Source organism: Lepidochelys kempii, chromosome 18 (genome assembly GCF_965140265.1).
Source record: "Lepidochelys kempii isolate rLepKem1 chromosome 18, rLepKem1.hap2, whole genome shotgun sequence".
NCBI classification, from domain to species: Eukaryota; Metazoa; Chordata; order Testudines; family Cheloniidae; genus Lepidochelys; species Lepidochelys kempii.
Genome location: NC_133273.1, coordinates 20,819,029 through 20,835,810, shown reverse-complemented (window position 1 = coordinate 20,835,810; position 16,782 = coordinate 20,819,029). Strand labels below are relative to the sequence as shown.

The window sequence follows — 16,782 nt, the reverse complement described above, 5'->3', positions numbered from 1 at the left end:
ACATGGTAAATTATTTGAGCTTCAGGGTTAATCTTAGAGTAATCTGAAAGGAAGTTAGTTTGACAACATTATTCTAGGCCCTCTCCCAGTCTAGTTGCACAGCCGAACTTCATCTATAGTCACTAATTCAGAGACATACTCAGCCTATAGACTCTACCAATGCAAACTAGGGAAATGTGGTCTGGGTAAAATTATTAAAGTGGATGGCAGAACTGGCTGAAAGACCATATTCAAAGACTAGTTATTAACGGTTTTCTGTCAAACTGGGGGGCTACATCTAGTGAGGTTCCTTGGGGGTTTGGTCCTGGGTCTGGTACGGTTCAATATTTTCATTAATAACTTGGATAATGACACCATCATGGGTGGGGTTGCTTGCAATTTGTAGGAGAGGGTTAGAATTCAAAACGACCTTGATAAATTGGAGAATTGGTCTAAAACCAACAAGACCACATTGCATAAGGGTAAATGCAAAGTACTACACATACTTAGAAAGGAAAAATCAAATGCACAACTACAAAATGGGGAATAACTAGCTAGGTGATATTACTGCTAAAAAAAGATCTGGCGGTTATAGTATCACAAATTAAATATGAGTCACCCATGTGATGCAGTTGCAAATAAGGCTCGCATTATTCTTCGGTATAAGCTGCACCTACACTAGAACACTTTGCCGGTACAGCTATACCAGCGAACCTTTTCAAGTGTACACTAGGGCCCGAATTTTAAAAGTCTTCAATTTTCAGTTAGGCATTTTCTAAGTCCTTGAGCATTCTGAATAGACAGAAAATGAACTTTTCTTATGCAATATCAGTGTCTTGTTTCCATGTGAATAATCTGTATTGTTTATAAAAATCAAAGGTAAAATAAAGGTAATGAAAATGTAATTGGTGGCTATTAAACACCTGCATCCCCACAATTCCTCCTTTCTTGTAAATTTGCTTAGAACTAAGTGAGCATAATAGCAGCACCGTTTTCAGAAAATGGTTTTCAGAATCAGGCAGTGAGAAAGTCAATATGGAGTACTGTGTCCATTTGTTTTGATTTATCTCACTAACTTCAATTGACAGTTAATTCATCAGAGTAGGAAAATGCCAGTCTAGTGAAAACACAGCTCATGAAGGAGAGAGAACAGGGTGGAAAACGTAGCGAGTGGATAATACAGGTAATAAATTAAAAGGTATGGTATCAGTATTTTATCATTTGCATCCTGAGTTCAACTATACCCCGAGTCTTGCCAATTATAATTTCTAGTAAATTGTAGATACAGGTAGACATTTATTTTCTCTCTATAAAATGAAGTCCCTTAATCTTTCACCTGTATTTAGAGTTTATCAGCCATATCAATGGTGGTGAGGAAAAAATACACATATATTTTCAAGTTTCAAACAAACAGCCCCTCATTCAGAAGTGATGTTTAAGATAATGTAAGTTTCACATCAACATCAGGAAGTAGATCCAAGTTGCTGTGTGTCTTGGGGAGTATCATGAGTTGGTGTAAATTGTATGCTGGGGACCAGAAGCAAAGACAGTAGTAGAAAAAGCAAATAAGATAGCTAAGAAGGTATTATTAGGTGTCCTTTCTCTCCCCCATACCTCTTTATCTTACACCTGTCTTCTGTCTCTTGGGTGTGTCAATTACACTAGATTAGAATCACAGAACTATATGGAGAAGAATAAAGAATGAAACCCTAACCCATATTGCCTCATAAATTGCATTACATTAGCTCACATCTCTAAATCTGAAATTTGCTAAATGATTGCTATCAAACATGGTAACAAACTACTGCTTGTGGGATGAGAACTTGCATGGTGAATTTCTGGCTCCTATGAATCCTTTTAAAACCATGAAAACTTGGAAAATAGGACTTACAACAGAAATACTGGGAGACCACTAAGTTGGTCAATTGCTGTGTAAGTGGGAGTGGAACGGGAAGACCAACTTCTTTATGTTTCATTATTCATAGTATTGTTATTATTGCCTGTTATTTGTTCCATGATGACAATTTGCTTGGCAGTGTACAAATCACAGAAAACAACATTATCTCTGCCCCAAGGAGCTTGCAGCCTGTCTAGAATCTGCACTTCTTGACATTCTTTTATAAAACTTATTAAAACCTAAGTACAAGTGCAGTGGACTGTGAAAAGTTAAGCTCCTCTCTGCCCGTTTCCCAGGAAATTGGACCACAGCCAAAGATAACCTGTCCTGTTTAGAGTATCTGCATTTTGCTTCAACAACACTCCAAAAAAAGGCAGTCTTTTTTTCTCCTGCAGTATTGAAATTCAGTTTGGTGATGATCTAAGCACTTGTGAATAGCAAAAGATCACAAATCTTGGGAGACAGGCCAGTCCTTGCCTACAGACAGCCCCGCAACCTGAAGCAAATACTCACCAACAACCACATACCACACAACAGAACCACTAACCCAGGAACTTATCCTTGCAACAAAGCCCGTTGCCAACTGTGCCCACATATCTATTCAGGGGACACCATCACAGGGCCTAATAACATCAGCCACACTATCAGAGGCTCGTTCACCTGCACATCCACCAATGTGATATATGCCATCATGTGCCAGCAATGCCCCTCTGCCATGTACATTGGTCAAACTGGACAGTCTCTACGTAAAAGAATAAATGGACACAAATCAGATGTCAAGAATTATAACATTCATAAACCAGTCGGAGAACACTTCAATCTCTCTGGTCACGCGATCACAGACATGAAGGTCGCTATCTTAAAACAAAAAAACTTCAAATCCAGACTCCAGCGAGAAACTGCTGAATTGGAATTCATTTGCAAATTGGATACTATTAATTTAGGCTTAAATAGAGACTTGGAGTGGCTAAGTCATTATGCAAGGTAGCCTGTTTCCTCTTGTTTTTTCCTACCCCCCCCCCCCAGATGTTCTGGTTTAACTTGGATTTTAACTTGAAGAGTGGTCAGTTTGGATGAGCTATTACCAGCAGGAGAGTGAGTTTGTGTGTGTATGGGGGTGGGGGGGATGTGAGAACCTGGATTTATGCAGGAAATAGCCCAGCTTAATTGTCATGCACATTGTGTAAAGAGTTATCACTTTGGATGGGCTATCACCAGCAGGAGAGTGAATTTGTGTGGGGGGGTGGAGGGTGAGAAAACCTGGATTTGTGCTGGAAATCACTTTAGATAAGCTATTACCAGCAGGACAGTGGGGTGGGAATAGGTATTGTTTCATATTCTCTGTGTATATATAAAGCCTGCTGCAGTTTCCACGATATGCATCTGAAGAAGTGAGCTGTAGCTCACGAAAGCTTATGCTCTAATAAATTGGTTAGTCTCTAAGGTGCCACAAGTCCTCCTTTTCTTTTTGCGAATACAGACTAACACGGCTGTTACTCTGAAACTTAACTTCCTACAGTCTCTCTAAATCATTGTCTGAAGCAATGGTCCAGTTGGTATTCAAGAGATGCACAAACCATTTTTGTCTTAATGTTAAAGAGGAGAGCAGGTTATAAGCTTGAGAACAGTGTAGTGAGTTTGCATTGTGGACATTTCCTAATGAGATATAATACAACTTGAGTTAAAGTCCAGCCCAGGTCTGAGGGGAAATAAAGCACATTAACCGTAAAAACCCTGGCATTTCCGGATAACTAGCGAAATAACTGCAAGGGAACATGTATATTGTGAACATGTGAAGTGGAACAGATAATTCAAACAAAAACAAAAAAAGGACTGAACCTTCAACCAAATCTTGACTCAAATCAGAATCTCTGAGGTTTATGAAGGTTTGGTTACTATTATTTTTAATTGTCACGTGCCATTCTATTTCCCAGGCCGATTGTGGCTCAAGGTCCGTTATCAGGATGTTATTTTCTGGTCTGAATGGTAGGTGGGAAGAACTGGAAATCTCTCTGCCACAGCTTTCCTTGAGAGGTTTCCAGCTCAATTTTGTAGGTTGGGCCGATCATAACCTTAGATAAACTTCCAGAAATGTGGCTCCTTATCCAACCCCGTATCACCTTTCGAGATTTGTTCATCACCTATCACTGTGTGCAAACACACAGCGTATGTCCCAAATGGGCCTTCTAGCATTCTTCTTCAACAAATCTTCAGATTTCCTTCTGGGCAGGCCCTCACAATTAGAACTCCATCTTTTGCCTTGTACCTTCTCCTTCATTAAAACAGGAGGCTAAAGCCCAGCAATCAGAGTCTAAATCTTCTCTCTCCACTAAAACTGTACACCTCTGTACCTATGGAGAGTTACCCATTATCTGATCTTTCCAATATATGGTGCACCTGATACTTACTGTGTAACTAATTAAAAATGCAAACTCCTTCAGGCAGGGACCGTACCTCCCTTATGTCTTGTTCGTGCTATGTACCCGGATGGCAGACAATACACACATAACAACTACAGCCACGGCCAATGAAGTTTAAGCCAGTGGCCTGTATTTAATTCTTCCCTTCCAAAAGCTTTCAAGACAACTCAATTAAAGTAATCCAGCACATTGATGCAACTTTTATGGATAAAGATTTTTTTTCCCCTCCCAACACACAGAAACTCCTGCTTTAGCAGTAGTGGATTTGAAAGCTATTAAACAAAAATAACCTCTTTTTTATTATATAAAAAGAGCAAGGAAGCCAAAAGATATAAGCACTAACAAAAGAAAGATCTAAGACTGATGTCCTATCGTACTAATGATCGCTTAGCTGATTCCAGTAAAATAAGGGCAGCTCCCTGTGCTGCACAGACAGAATCTTCCTCCAAAATTATTTTTGGTTATATTTTCCCATTATTTTCCCAAAGAGACAAATGCCTTCTCCCCACCTCACAGTAGCACCTCCAGGTTGGGGTAGCTGCCTCTGTTTTGCCTGCTGTGAAGATAAAGGGGACTTCTTTTAGCCCTGCCCTTTTGACACTTCTCACCATTGCTAAATTCACTGAGTTAGAAATAAACAAGACAATTAACTCCTGCCAATAGTAAAGATAAGCTTCCAATATTGTTATTTTTAAAACCCTGTTTATTGGGTGAAGGTGAGTAAATAGTAGCCTTGGGTTGCTACACGGGACGATTTTGGGTACACGTCAGAGCTTCTAAGTAATCGATTTATTTTGGGAAACAAGTTCAGCCTAAAATTGTAGAAGCCTCCTGTGGCTTAGAATTCTCTGAAACAGCTGTAGGGGTTGCAGTAGGTAGAACACTAAATTCTGCACAACTCCTTTTCTCTCTCAGCGACGACGGAGTGCTCGATCAGTAGGGACCCGAAACAAGAGGGCCAGCGAAAAGGGGCAGAACTCAGCTATCACTCAGACCTACCACTTTCTGATTTCAAGGCAGGAGGCTTAGCCTCTTCCCTACTTCACTCCTCTTCTCCCAAACATTTGGTTGGTTTCTTTTCTCCCCTCCCCAAGTTTAAGGCAGTTCACCACTTATGGTCATTTACAGCTTACATCTCAGTAAATCCAGAAGGTGTCTGATGAAAAAGAGGGACTAGCCAAGCATCTTAATCCCCCTGTTCATTCATGCTCTCTGTAATGTTCTTTCAGGCCTCTGCTGAGAGACTAGGCTGAAATGAAGGCTGATAAATTAGTCTGGAGGGAAACAAGGCAGATTCTGCTTGTAAAAGGTCATTCCAACTTTGTTCTGGGTGAGGGTTTATCTTGACTGCAGCTGCGACAGACAATGGCCGGGGCCTAAATGGCAGAAATCCTAGCTCTGTTCATGAAATTACTGTGCTGATAAGGTAGAATGGACTTTAGTAAGATCTAAATGGGAAATGGGAGGTAGTGGTGGTGGGGGAATTGTAGGCATTTCTGAACATGACTGAACAGGGATGGCACAATACGATGTACAATTAAACCAATGATTTGCCCAAGCATTCTCTCAAAATAAAGGAACATAACTGCCAGATAATCAGATAAAAAGAAGCAAAATACCAAATTACCTCTTCTGAATAAACTGCAAATCCCAGGACAAACTGGTTGGAATATAGTGGTTTCTATATCATAAAAGTTATAAAACAGATTAAATACAATGGTATTTCTCAAGGGTCAGTGTGCTGTGGTGTTATTTATCATACATGTCATCACTTGAGAGACCTACTGGAGATTTATTTTAGAATTAGCAATGTCTTGTCAAGGCAGGGTCAGGTAGGCCCAGCTAACAGCAGCAGATAAGATAGAACATTTGGGTGAGAATACTCCTCAGTGCCAGGGATATTTTTTAAAATACATTCGTAGACTTCTGAAGCCAAAACAATAAGGGATGGCAAGTTCTGACTAACCACTCTCCCGTTCTGTGTCTTCTGATGTGTACACAAATTGACTTTCCTTCGGAGAGAGATGCCTCTCCTTTATTTACACATCCCACTTGAATGTGCATGTCTTTGATCAATGCAAACACATTAAATGGTCACAGCGTACTCTTACCAGACTGGAACCTGATTAAGCTAACCAGCTTCCACTTAGCCCAGCGTCTAAAATGATCCTGTTATCTGTTTACTTTCAGAGAGGCCACTGAGAAGCAGGAAATGAAGAGAGATGCACAAATGAGCCACGGTGGATATTTTACAGGGATGGCTGGGCACAGTGGCTGACAGGATACATGATTTAGAGAGGAAAAAAAAAAGGGATGTGGTTTGTGAGAGAGGTAGTGCCGGAACTAAATCATCAAACCCACCCTATGCATGGTAATGGCCTCCCAACTCTGTTTGGCAAAGCTACCATCCTGCTTACCAGCCTCCCGAAGACTCGCTTCCTTCAGCAATGCCCATAAGCCAACTAACCAGCCCAAAACAATGTCTCTCCCCATTATTCCTTCCTCAGGCATTCCCAGTAAAGCCTGTCTTTCTTTGTTTCTCTCTTTCAAAATGGTAAATTCTTCAGGGCAGGGATTGTCTCATTTTGCTTACTGTACAGGACCTTGCACTTTGTTGGAATTAAACAAACAACAAGGACGAGGATGAGCAAGTAAATGTATATATTCCTGAGCCAGGAATTTGGTATCCTGATCTTCTCCAAAATCTGAAAGGCTCCAGATAGGCTCAGACTGGAAACTTTTGTACCCCTCTGCATTTGCAGCTGGAATGGGAGTTGCCAAACCACCTCATGAAAAAAAGCACAGAAACCACCTGTCTCTTTAAATATGAAATTTTCAAATATAAAAATAGCTTTCAAGTAATTTATCTAATATTAAAAATGTCATTTTGAAACGTCTACCGTTGTCTGTTAACATCTTGTCCCATTCCCATAAGATAGAGTAGCGCTAGGTGTTGGCAACCCAATCTGAAATCTATTTTCAGGTTTCATTACAAACTCAAAAACTCAGCTCAAGTTCACCCAGAGGTTCGCTAAGGTCACAAACCTTTAGAGTCTAATTCTAGGCCGATTAATGATTTTGCAAGAAAATCATGTTATGTATGGGGCTTTGAAATTTGGCAGCTTTCTCTATCTTTGACGCAAAGCTGAACAAAGTATGCAAACAACTTTCCCTGGAGATTCTGAGTCTGACCCAACACTGAAACCCAGGAGCTGGGGATGAGCTACACAGAGAACCTAAAGAAAATAATTAAATGAATCCTTTCATAGTGCAACCACTAAATTCTGCACAGAGAATGACTTATTGCAAGTCACCTAGTGATGCTTCTGTACTTTGGAACCATAGATGAGATAGGATAAAGAATGGTGCCTTCCAAGTAACATTTTGATTTAATTCTAACCTATTGATCATTTCCCTTACAAAAAGCTACTGTGTTCTACTGCTCCATCAGCCAGAACTTTCTGGAAGAAGAAAAAAAAATAAAGCCTGGAATTATATGAAGGTTAACATTCCAGAGGAAGAAATAGTGTCCTGTACCCTGCAAGGCTTCTGACAATGAAACGGCTATTTTTCAAGTCCTGTGGTCACAAGTGAGCTATTCTTGGGTCTCTCTCTCTCTTTTTTAAAATATGTGGATGATAAAATACTGTTTCAGAAGCTGGTATTCATGTATGTCTCTCAAAGACGAAAAGAAAATATTTATTTCCTTTTTCTGCTTGTGAATCAGAATGTTCTATTTAAAGAAAGTGCCCTCTGCCGGATCACTCATGAGTTATTACCCCTTAAGGAAATAAAGGAGAAATATCAGGGAGGTATTCTTAGTCATTGCCTCTGTCTCTTTTTTTCCCTTAATTCCTTATATACCCATGTTTCAGAGCAGTGTCTAAGATAGTGCAGGATTTCTTGGCATTCCTGGGCTAAAAAAGACTCCCTCTTCTAACCCTGATGTCATGGTGTTGGTGAAGCATCAGTCAGTGGCACTGATTTATATGGTTGCACTTTGCACTGTTTTGATATATTTTTCACCTTTGACTACTGTTAAAATTTGGTTAAACGGAAAAAGCCCTTGACATAGCTAGAGAGGGGTAATTTCCCTTTGATGACACAAGAACCCTCCCTTCCTGGGGTCAGTCAAATTTTAGAACCCAATTCCAAAACTTTTCTGAAGTTCTGACATTTCAGATAAATGTTTTTCCACTCTGATTTCTGGACCAGAACCCAGTATTAAGATGCTGTCAGGAAAGCATGACATATTTTCTTAATGCCACTCACAGCAGAGAAACCAACAATTGAAAGGGCCTGGTGGCTGCATCATCCACTCAGCCCAAGAAATGATCACTCCAAGACAGAGTTTGGGCAATGTGTTGTGGGAGACACTGGCATTGTTGATGCCTGTACTGTACCTGTTCTGTGGGAAAATGACTCAGTCTCCGGGACTCATCAGGGCAGCAACTTTCAAGGGCCCCAAAAATCACACACATTAAAAAAAAGTCAAAAGAAGAAGTTCAATAGATGTTTTTTTCCCCAACAGGCTCGTTTGTAAAAATTCACACTTCGTTTGCCAAATTTCAGCTGACTGCAAACGTCTACATCCAGGTTTGCAACCCATGAGAATCATTTAGACACAAAGTTTAACTACCAAGTTAGTAACAATGATGCTTTAATAGCTGTTAACAGCTACTAGAAAATATAGCTATACATAGGAAGCCCCCACAATGACCTATTGTCCTGTTTACCATTTAAACAGTGCCCTGCAGACTGTTGCTTTTGCAGAATTATGCCGTCAAAACAAAACTTCTGGAACTGCGAAGGAGCCCTGTGTGAAAAAATATACATATTGTCCAAGTACCACGCTCCATCTCTGGGAGGGCTGTGTGCCCTGTTCTTTGGCAGCCCCTAAGACTGCCTTATCCCCTGCCAAAGCACTAGATGTGGCTCTGAAGGAATGATTCATAAACTCCTGCCTTCAGAGAAGTAATGGTCACTATACTAACACTACTCTCAAGCCAGGGGGACAGGGAGAGGTTGGGGGAAACGAGTGAATCAGAAGATGTAGAAAGAAAAGCTACAAGGAAATAGTATCTCATATCCTCTCAGGCTAAAAACAATCAGAATGTACATTAGTAAGAGTTGGGGCAAACGGATTCTCTGGTTCGGTTGCCTATAGCTGAAGAGCTCAGATGCTTCTCCAAGCCGCTCTGGGCTAGAAAGGAGGTGATGAATACAAGCGGTCTTTGGAGATATCTATTTTGGTGCCTTCCTAGTAAGGCTGAGCTAGCAACACAGCCGGGATAGGATCTCTCATGTTTTAGCACCCCCACTTTGCATTCTGGATCTGAATTCCAAAACAAATTTGGCGGTTCCGTGTCAGTTCAGTTTAGGGTCAAGGATTTTGGTTGGCTTTTACTCGAATGAAACTGTTTGCCCCTCAGGTTGTGGGGAATATAAATTCTTTTAGGGCCTGATCCCCTAAAGACTCTCAGAGACTCCAATGGACTTTGGATCCGATTCTTAAGCTGGGTTCGGTGTTCCTCCCGGTGAGAACCAATCCAGAGACCATTGCTTTCTGAGATCTGCTCAGATTCTTTTCTTACTTGACTTAATTTTGTTTAAGCCCTGAGGAGACATGACTCTCCTCACAGGTCCCAGAGCCAGTTCTCTGAAGCACATTTTCCCTCAGTGTGTGCGCGTCGCAATTTCTTAAAGGCAAAACAAAACAAAAAACCACACACACACACACACACACTGCTTAAACAGTCTCTCCTGCGGGGACAAAAGAGGTTGCGCTATTATGTGTAACTGACAACGTAAAGTGTCTCAGACATTCAGCAACCACCAGCATTTACACTTGGCCCAGATGGGATTCTGGAGCGTCCCGGCAACGAACGCTTGCTGTATCTTGAAATGCTTGCTCTTAAGTTATCCGCACAACTATTTTTCTTCAGTAGGATGGTTTCTATAACCACCCTTAAACATGGAACTAATGCCCTGATTTTGCCTCTCTGAGGCTTATAGGACAGGTGCAAGAAGTCTTCTTCTATGGCTCAATGGATTGTCACTCTTAAAATACAAATTGGAATAAAGGGACTAATAATTCTGTTTTATTAGTTGTATTTATTCGGTGATGAAAACTCACCTAATAGCATTTTGGAGCACTGCTCCCAAGTTCCCCAGCGTTCGGTTCCTATATTTCCCTCCAGGATGTCAGTCCCAGCCATCTCGTAATTAGCAAAGTAAACAGCACTATGATAAATGTCATTATTTACTCAACAAATGATCATATTCATTGTGGTGGTGGGGTTTTTTAGGCCCCGGGGGCAATAAAGTGAAAACATGGTATGATTTATTTGGGATACTGTGACTGCTACATTCTGTGTCAGCAGGCAAAGGATCAGGAGAGCAGAGCACGCTGAAATGCAATCACATCACACGAAAGAATCAAGGGCTTTTAATTTGGGTTGCATCCTCTTTAAAAAAAAAAAAAAAACAGAAAAACTAGCAGTGTGGTGGTTTCCAGGAATGATTGTTTCAGAGAGTACAGGCAGGCACACACCGAACTGTAGGAGCATTTATTGAATCATCTCCTTGAAGGAGGAGGGATAATCAGGTCGACACATCTCATTTATTCTTATGAAATGAGAGTGAATCATTCACTGCCATGCCGTGTTAAAAAAAAAAAAACCAGAATAACAGGTGTGGTTTGAATTAAAGCATATGCTTAAAAACACAGTCCAGAAAGCAAATATTTGAGGAAAAAATGTATAAAGAAACAATGTGGTTAAAGAAATAAAGCAGATAAAATGGGAGATATTCACATAGTGCAAACCTGAACCTTCCTGTCTCACTAAAGGGAAGAATGTCTGTAATAAGCAAAATGCATCTTTTTTCTCTTTCAAGGTCAGACCCAGCCTTCTGTATTCCCTGCGTGATGTTTTAGGCTATTAAGGGAAATAATGAGTAAGCTGAAAGTTTCAGCATATGGCATTCTTCTTTTGCCTCCTGGAGCTAGATATTTTGCATCAGCACCAGACATGGGTGAAGCTGTTCTGATGAAATTAGAGTTGACCCCTGCCTCAAACAGGACCGCCTGAGCCTATTCTGAAGTTTGAAGAAGTTCAATTAGCTTTTTTTGTTTTGCTTTAATTTTCACATGCCTAGCCTCATCCAGGCCTAGAAACAGAAAGCGGCTCTTGCAGTAATTCCATCCTGACCAGAATGGATTGGTCCATATTTAATAGAAAGCCTGTTCTCACTGGTTCCACAGACCAAAAGGGTTTGTTCCTTATTTTAAAGAAAATACAAATGGACCTGAGCTACAAAGTACAGAACCAGAGTCACATTTTCTGAAAGTCTGGGCAGTGTTTGGATCTGTAGCATTACTGTGTTGCTTTCTATTAAAAAACCCCAAACCTCACAATATTGTACAGTAATGACCTCCAACATTACAGTACCCCTATATTTACTTACAATGATTGGGGGCAATTCCTGGACAATTAGAGATGGGGTCAACCACATTGCAAGATCTGGTGAAACTCACATTTTTGGGGTGTGCAAAATCTAGGCCAAAAGCCCTATCTGAATTTTCCAGATTAGTCTTGGTACTCAGATACTACTAAAACCAATAATGGAAGACATCTGAATAGAACTGGTCTATATATGGCAAAAAGAATGTGACTCTTTTCCACTGTTGTCAAAATTAGAAATTATGGTGAAAAATGTTGGCTACATTTAGTACTGAACCAGTACCCAAAGGTGGTGCTAGTGAGCATTACAGCAACCAAAGTTCAAACAAGATGACCCCCCATCCCCAGAGATCTTGATCCCACATGGGTATTATAAGTTCCAGTGGCATTCTTCATTCATATTAGTCAAAGAGTGCTTTCATACCTCCCATTATGAAGTATATTTTGGGCATGAATCCAAAACCATCAAGGGAACAGAAAGTGGTTCTAACAGGACTTTAAAAAAAAAAGTATCCAGGATTTTTTGTAATGTTACTAATTTTTAGTTTAGAAATTTCAGCTATTGGGAATGAAATTATGTCCACTTATTCTGCAAGAAAATATGAAACTAAGAATAATTATCTTTCATTAAATAAAAACACTAGTGAAATGCACATCACGTGCACAGCAAATCGAACTGTGGTATTCATAGACCGTGTAGCTGTCAGTAAGTAAATAATCCTGTGAAAGGATTCCACTTTCCAGCATTACAAATCAAGGAAGATTGAAAGCACAGGTTACACAGAAGTAGTGTAAAAAGATAAAAAACAACGTTGAACTACAGCTGAGTATTTAGTGGTGTGGAAATAGCTAACACATAACTAGCACTATGATCTTTATGAACATTTCTCATAGTACATTACCAACATTACAATCACTGATCATTATTACTGCAATAAGCAGCACTGGGATACAGAATCTCCTTAAAATTTTGAAGTATCACCAAAGATTTACTGGTCATTCTTTTATTGCGTCCCGCTTCCTATGTAATGACTTTCATTGCCAGAGGATGGAAACACTTACTTGCTCTAAGTACTGATGATTCTTTAGTACAAGGGCTACGAGGTGAGACAGCACAGGAAACGTCTTTTCAGGGTTTTCCAGCCTTCTACTCAAATGAAATAGCAATAAAAATGTAAACTCGCTCCACAAATAAAGTGGCAGAAGCACTACTTTTCCAATTCAGACATCAAAGGCCTCCAGACAGGGTGCTTAGATGTAACACATGGAAGATTCTTTAGTGACTAAAAGTAGATTTCAAAAAAGCAGTTACAACTATTATTAAAAACTGCTTATCACTGACTTGAAAATGACACGCACTGAAAGGAGAAGGAGCACAAAAAACAGGCGGTTGGTATTTGAACTCACAAGGAAACCAAGGTCAAAACAGATAGTGTCAGAGTGGGTCTAAGACTGTTTGAGGACGTTAGATTTAGGACAAATATTGCTAGCTTTCTTGCATGAAAAGTAGCTGGCAGGTCAGGGAACAAAGGAATGCCACAGAAATGTGAGGAGCACCACAGAGAGAGAAAGTTCTCTCATGTACACCACAAAAATAAATAGTATCAGAGAGTCAACATATATGGCAGATAATAGAAATGGTTTGTGCCAGGCCTTGCATTCAGTGAGTAATGGAGATATGGAACATTACTTAAAAATATGAAAGTAAACAGAGACTTTTATCAGAAGAATACAGCAGACAAGAACAAAGTTACCTCAAGGTTACAGGAGGAAAAGAAAGCACTTTGCTCCAGTGTTCAAACTCCCTCCAATTCCAGCACTTGTGAGTCAAAGAGATGGCACCATATTTAACTCCTGATTATTCTAAGGAGGACACACATGCTCAAAGACCAATTCTATATGTATCAGGTTCAGAAAAACAAGATTTACTTCCATTCACAGTCACTCCCATTTCTTAGCCTGAGAACCATTTAGTTGTAATGCTCCTTGAGGAATATTTTCTTTTGTTCCACACAGTGTTACCATGTTGCTCAGAAGAATATTTAATCTGTGTGAACAGTATTTCATGTGATCCCAAAGCTTCCCTGGACCCACATCCTCCCTGAAATGACCAAATATTTCCAGTGCTTTAATGTGGGGGGGAGAGGAGAGTCTTTTCCAAAAGCATATTTTGGACGTGATATTGACCAAACATTCTATACACTACGACTTCACAACAGAAGGAGCTAACTCCAGGACAAACCTATGAGGCACTTCCATTACACATCCAGGAAAGTTTAGCTGTGAGTATACTTTTCATAGAATCATAGAATCATAGAATATCAGGGTTGGAAGGGACCCCAGAAGGTCATCTAGTCCAACCCCCTGCTCGAAGCAGGACCAATTCCCAGTTAAATCATTCCAGCCAGGGCTTTGTCAAGCCTGACCTTAAAAACCTCTAAGGAAGGAGATTCTACCACCTCCCTAGGTGACGCATTCCAGTGTTTCACCACCCTCATAGTGAAAAAGTTTTTCCTAATATCCAATCTAAACCTCCCCCACTGCAACTTGAGACCATTACTCCTCGTTCTGTCATCTGCTACCATTGAGAACCGTCTAGAGCCATCCTCTTTGGAACCCCCTTTCAGCTAGTTGAAAGCAGCTATCAAATCCCCCCTCATTCTTCTCTTCTGCAGACTAAACAATCCCAGCTCCCTCAGCCTCTCCTCATAAGTCATGTGTTCTAGACCCCTAATCATTTTTGTTGCCCTTCGCTGGACTCTCTCCAATTTATCCACATCCTTCTTGTAGTGTGGGGCCCAAAACTGGACACAGTACTCCAGATGAGGCCTCACCAATGTCGAATAGAGGGGAACGATCATGTCCCTCGATCTGCTCGCTATGCCCCTACTTATACATCCCAAAATGCCATTGGCCTTCTTGGCAACAAGGGCACACTGCTGACTCATATCCAGCTTCTCGTCCACTGTCACCCCTAGGTCCTTTTCCGCAGAACTGCTGCCTAGCCATTCGGCCCCTAGTCTGTAGCGGTGCATTGGATTCTTCCGTCCTAAGTGCAGGACCCTGCACTTATCCTTATTGAACCTCATCGGATTTCTTTTGGCCCAATCCTCCAATTTCTCTAGGTCCTCCTGTATCCTATCCCTCCCCTTCAGCATATCTACCACTCCTCCCAGTTTAGTATCATCCGCAAATTTGCTGAGAGTGCAATCTACACCATCCTCCAGATCATTTATGAAGATATTGAACAAAACCGGCCCCAGGACCGACCCCGGGGGCACTCCACTTGACACCGGCTGCCAACTAGACATGGAGCCATTGATCACTACCCGTTGAGCCCAACAATCTAGCCAGCTTTCTACCCACCTTATAGTGCATTCATCCAGCCCATACTTCCTTAACTTGCTGACAAGAATACTGTGGGACACCATAGTACATGGGACTTTTCTTTCTTTCTTTCCTTTTCTTTAAACGAGAGAGAGAGAGAGAGAGAAATAGGGAACCCTGACTCCGTCATTCATTCATCATTCAACCAAGCCCCGTTTCTAGCACTTCAGGAACTTTCTACCACGGAGAAAGGCAATCACTAGTTGAGATTTTGTTTGTGTGTGTGTGTGTGTGTCTTTTTTGCTTTTCTTCTGCACTTTGGACATTTTAAAAAAAGTAGACAAAGACATCAACTGCAGCTGGACACATTTATCGGGGCTTTGTGGAATCTGATGGTAACATCTAAAGGGTCAATGAATTTTGGGGAATGTAAATATAACCGGAGCTGAGCCCAAACATATTTTAAATGAAATTTGACCATTTTTCGGTTTATGAAAAGTCTGATGTTTATGAGTTTGGACAAAAATGTATGGCCTATTGGTGCCTTTGCCAATCATTCTTGGAGGTTTTTTTTAATTGCTATTTATGACTGGTCACTTTATGGCATTTCCATTTTTTCTCTCAAGCAAAATCCATTCAGTTACAAGACAAATTTCATTTCCTACAAAAACAGTTTTGAATTGTACATATTGTTCATTTTGTTTGGGAACATTCATACACATAGAATTCCATGTGTGAAAACATTTGTGAAAAAAAATCAACAGTGGTTTCACAGACATTGTGAACTAAAGTATGGTATTTAGTTTGCAAACATGTTTATTCCCCGCCCCTCTCCCTCCCCGCTTCCTCACACGTTCTTGTCAACTGCTGGAAATGGCCCACCTTGATTATCACTACAAAAGGTGTCCCCCGTCCCCCACTCTCCTGCTGGTAATAGCTCACCTTACCTGATCACTCTTGTTACAGTGTGTATGGTAACACCCATTGTTTCATGTTCTCTGTGTATATAAAATCTCCCCACTGTATTTTCCACTGCATGCGTCCCATGAAGCGAGCTGTAGCTCACGAAAGCTTATACTCAAATAAATTTGTTAGTCTCTAAGGTGCCACAAGTCCTCCTTTTCTTATTGTGAAGAACTGTCACCTCTATTCACCCAGCTCTGCAGATGACAGAGTAAGAGGTGTCCTCATTGTTATAAAGTGCATTGTTTCAGATATGAGAATCGTTGTTAGGATGAGGATAAGGATAGACAGATTGATCGATAGATTTCTTTTTCAAGAGATATATTACTCAGTGGTTCTGATTGTAGGTATGAGCTTATTAAAACCAGCACAGGTTTTCTAAGATTTTGGAATTGCACGTGAACAAAACTAAAGTAACTGCAACATGTATTTTCCTTGAGTATCAGCCAGGATACGAAGGAGAAATACCAGAAGAAAGGCAGCTCTTGTATTATCCAGTTTCTAACCTGACCAAAACCAAAAAGTACTGGAAATCTTGCGAGAAAGTGTTTTCCCTAGGGTTCTCTAAAGCATTGAGGTTAATAGAATTTCAGGTGTTTTAACATTGTTGAGCATCATGGAACTGAAAATGTAGTCTTGTTTTCCAAACAGTCAAGGCTCTGGATTAAAAAAAGCACAACGTTCCAACAGACTTTTAACAACGACATGTTAAATAACATTTCTCCAAAACTGC

The 16,782-nt window shown here is 40.5% G+C and overlaps 1 protein-coding gene across 3 annotated transcripts in view; it reads right to left on the bottom strand.

Annotated features, from left to right (window-relative positions):
* The window catches only part of PRDM16 (PR/SET domain 16), a 435,888-nt gene that overhangs the window by 266,226 nt on the left and 152,880 nt on the right, over positions 1 to 16,782 (bottom strand). The gene's annotated exons all lie outside the window — the stretch shown is intronic.